The following is a 4631-nucleotide window of genomic DNA, read 5'->3' as shown; positions in this document are numbered from 1 at the left end:
CTAGAGGCTGAGGGGCTCTCTGCTCAGTCTTGCCCATCAGGACTGTGGGTTCCCCATCTGAGCCTCCTGAGTGGGCAGCAGGACCATGAACTAGACAGGGGAGTGGATGCTGGATCAGAGCCTGGGTCGGGTCCTGGTTGCAGGCTGGAGTTTAGGCAAGTGAAGCATTGAGCCTGAGTCACCTGCCCCATGGGGTTGTAGAGGGTTAAGTAGGATGTTAAGTGGGATGTGCTCGGCTGTAGACTGGAATGTGGATTGCAGCAAATAAATGCCACTGTCCTGCTCAGAGGTAAGGGTGTGTGCAGGGGCTGTGAGAGAAGACAGCAAGGGATTTAACCTGGACTAGCAGTGCTCAACAAGAGGCAATTTTGTCTCCCGGGGGACATTGGTGATATCTGGAGACATTTTTGGTCATCATGATTAGGGGAGAAGGTGCTGCTGGCATCGAGTGCGTGGAGACCAGGGATGCTGCTCAGCATCTACAGTGCACAGGATAGCCCCCCACCACAAAGAATGATCCAGAGCCAATTCTCAGCAGTACCAAGGGGGAGAAACTCTGTATTTGCCTAAGACACACTCTTTGTCTTTCTGTCTACCTAGCTACCTACCTATCTACCTATCTGTCTATCTACCTGCCTGCCTGTGTGCCTGTCTATTCTACCTACCTGCCTACTTGCCTATCTACCTATCTGTCTACCTACCTGTCTATCTGCCTATCTGCCTATCTGCCTACCTGTCTACCTATCTGCCTGTCTGCCTACCTGTCTATTTGTCTACCTACCTACCTACCTATCTATCTGCTTACCTGCCTATCTACCTATCTGCTTACCTGCCTGCCTGTCTACCTACTTACCTACCTGTCTATCTATCTATCTGTATGTCTGTCTATTTGTCTGTCTGTCTATCTGCCTATCTGCCTACCTGCTTACCTACCTACCTGTCTACCTGTCTACCTACCTATCGATCATCTATGTGTCTATCTATCTACCTATCATTTGTCTATCATCTAGGGTGAGGTCTACATTGGAACCAGGCATTCAATCATTGAGTGAAAATGGTAAGGGACCTGAGAAAGGGGATAAGGCTCCTGGGCTAGAGGAAGCAGACACCTGCCGCCTGTATTATAAATATTTTCACACCTCACATGTACCGTGAACATGCTGTGGCATACCATGAGAATTATTGTTGTTGAGTTGCCACTGAGTCAGTGCTGACCCATGAGAACCCTATGCACAATGGAACAAAATTTTACCCAGTCCTGCTCTATCCCCAAGATTGGCTGCAGATGAGACCCTTGTGATCCATAGGGTTTTCATTGGCTGATTTTCCAAAGTATGTCATCAGGCCTTTGCTCCTAGTCTGTCTTAATCTGGAAGCTCCACTGAAACCTGTTTAGCACCATAGCAACAAACAAGCCTCCACCGATGGGCGGGTGGTGGCTGTGCATGTGTTACATTGGCCAGGAATCAAAGCCTGGTCTCCCATGTGGAAGGCAAGAATTATACCACTGAATCACCACTGACCCTATAAACACTATCTGTGTGGAACAACACTCCAAACCAAACCAAACCAGTTACCAATGGGTCAATTTCAACTCATAGCAATCCCATGTATGTCACTATAAACTGTGTTCCATAGGGTTTTCAAGTGCTGATTTTTCAGAAGTAGATTGCCAGGTCTTTCTTCTAAGGCACCTCTGGGTAAACTTGAACCTCCAACCTTTCAGTTAGCACAGAGCATATTAACTGTTTGTATCACGCAGGGACTCCATAACACTAAGAGGTTGAAATTATTAATTCCCCATGGAACAGATGAGGAAATCGAGGCTCAGAGAGGTTAAGTGAGCAGAGCTTTGAAGGGTGAGTACGGAGGACAGCAAAGTGACCCATTTCCTCCCTGGGATCCCACCCATGGGAACCCACCCGCTATTGATGTCCTTGTTTCTGCCTTTAGACCTGCTTGAACATGGGCAATCGGACCCAAGTCTCTGAATTCATCCTCCTTGGCCTCTCTGCACAGCCCCAGCAGCAGCAGGTTCTCTTTGGTCTGTCGTTCAGCCTGTACCTTACTGGGGGTCTGGGTAACCTGTTCACCCTCTTGGCCATCATCTTGGACCCTCACCTTCACAGCCCCATGTGCTTCTTCCTCAGCAACCTGTCTCTTCTCGACATCTGCTTTACCTCCACCACCATCCCCAAGATACCGGCCAACCACCTGTGTGGATGCACCACCATCTCCTTCCCAGTGTGCCTGGCCCAGATATATTTCTTCATAGCCTTTGGGGCAGCCGACAGCATTCTTCTCTCTGCCATGGCTTACTACTGCTACCTGGCCATCTGCTGCCCACAGCACTACAAAATCATCATGAATGCCCTTCGGTGCACATTGCTGGTGGCAGTACCCTGGATCTCAGCCAACCTTGTCTCCACGGTCCATATGATCCTGATGACTCAACTGTCCTTTTGCTCCAATAGAATTCCACACTTCTTCTGTGACCTCAAATGCCTTGAGCAAGCTCTCCTGCTCTGACACACAGCTCAACAAGATGGTAGTGCTGGTGCTTGGGGGCTCGGTGGTTTCAATTCCTTCTGCGTGCATCATGGCCTCTTACACACCGATCGTGGTGGCTGTGTGGAGAGTGCCCTCAGGAAGTGGAAAGCCTTCTCCACCTGTGGTTCACAACTTTGTGCTATCATTCTCTTCTATGGGACTATCATTGGGGTCTACTTCAACCCTGCATCCACACACTCTACTCAGAAGGACATGGCAGCCACAGTGATGTACACTGTAGTCACCTCCATGCTGAACCATTCATCTGCAGCTTGCGAAACTGAGACCTGAAAGGGGCCCTCAGGAAACTTCTCAGTGGGAACAGCTTGGCTAAGTCTCTTTGAAAACTCTCTTTAGATGATGGTTTCACAACCTGATCAGTGGAATTGGTGTCACCGTATTACACACATGAACGTTGAATTGGCAAATGTTGTGTGATCTATATTTTTATAACAATTAAAAAATCCTAGGGAAAAAAAGAATGTCTAGATCACCAATTAGAATTTAAAAAAAGATGCAATTCTTTTGAAATAAACTACTATTACCCAATATTAGAACTCAGGGTTATTTTCTTGGTCCGCAGACACAACATTACAGAACTCTAAAAAAGTCACTCCCTTTTTAATACTTTTTGTCCCTCTAACTACACCCTGAGAAAGTCTCGATTTGGTGCTACCATGTCTTTAACCCTTTCTACATAACATCTCTTTTGAAAATGAGAAGGTGGGTCTCGGGCTCGGAGTCTTTAGTGAGCAACAGCGTTGATTAGATTTTAAACGACTTTCTTTTATTCTCATGATATTCTCTTCTTACTTTTATCTTCTGTTGTGGTTGTGATTCAGCTGGGAAAATGGAAAACATGCACTAGCTGGAAAACTTATTTATGCCAAGTGACTCTTGTTTTCTATGGATTGTGTTGTTGTTTGCTGCTGTTGAGCCGGCTCCAACTCATGGTGACCCCAGGTACAACAGAAGGAAACGTTGCCCAGTCCTGCACCATCTTCACCATTGTTGGTATGCGCGAGTCCATTGTTGCGGCTACTGTGCATTTTGAGTGTCTTCAAACGTAGGGAGTTTATCATCTAGCACTATATCAAATAATGTTCTGTTATGATCCACAATGTTTTCATTGGCTGATTTTTAAAATTAGATCACCAAGACTTTCTTCTTAGTCTGTCTTAGTCTGGAAGCTCCGCTGAAACCTCTCCACCATCAATGACTCTGCTGGAATTTGAAATACCAGTGGCATAGCTTCCAGCATCGCAGCAACATACAAACTATCACAGTATGACCAACTGACAGGTTGTGGTGGTTATTTATGGTAGTGACCTACATATTTATAATGAAAAACTTTATAGGTTTAAAATACATACAAGTTGACAGTACACAATACTGGGGAAGCCAGCATAACTTGGCCAGGGCAAAGTCATAGAAGCTTCACAGACACATCCAAAGCCTCTGGGGACAGAGCTCCTGGGCTGAGCTCTGGGAACCATGGTCTTGGGGGACATCTAGCTCCATTGGCATAACATAGTCTATAAAGAAAAAGTTCTACATTAGACTGTGGTGACTAGTGTCTGGGGTCTTAAAAGCCTGCGAGTGGCCATCTAAGATACATTTACTGGTCCCATCCTTGCTGGAGCAAAGGAGAATGAAGAAAACCAAAGACACAAGGGAATGATTAGTCCAAAGGACTAATAGACCATAACAATCACAACCTCCACCAGACTAAGCCCAGAACAACTAGATCGTGCCTGGTTACCACCACAGAATGCTCTGGCATGGATCACAATAGAGGGTCATGGACAAAGCGGGAAAAAATGTAAATTCAAAATTCAAATTCACCAAAAAAAAAAAAAAGACCAGGCTTGCTGGTCTGACAAAGACTGGAGAAACCCCAAGAGTATGGCTCCCAGACATCCTTTTAACTTAATACTGAAGTCACTCCTGAGGTTCATCCATTAGCCAATGATTATACAGGTTTATAGGGCCAATAACAATACACATGAGGAATGTGCTTCATAGTTCAATCATGTCTACGAAACTAATGGGCACACCAGCCCAAAAGCAAAGACAAGAAG

At 45.9% G+C, this 4631-nt stretch overlaps 1 pseudogene; it reads left to right on the top strand.

Annotated features, from left to right (window-relative positions):
• Positions 1-1965: 1965 nt before the first annotated feature.
• Positions 1966-2894, top strand: LOC111822044 (olfactory receptor 1361-like; annotated as a pseudogene).
• The last annotated feature ends 1737 nt before the right edge of the window (positions 2895-4631 follow it).

This window comes from Trichechus manatus, unplaced genomic scaffold, assembly GCF_000243295.1.
Source record: "Trichechus manatus latirostris isolate Lorelei unplaced genomic scaffold, TriManLat1.0 scaffold00122, whole genome shotgun sequence".
Lineage (NCBI taxonomy): Eukaryota > Metazoa > Chordata > Mammalia > Sirenia > Trichechidae > Trichechus > Trichechus manatus.
Note: the sequence above shows the minus strand (reverse complement) of the source record. Positions and strands in the feature narration are given on the sequence as shown.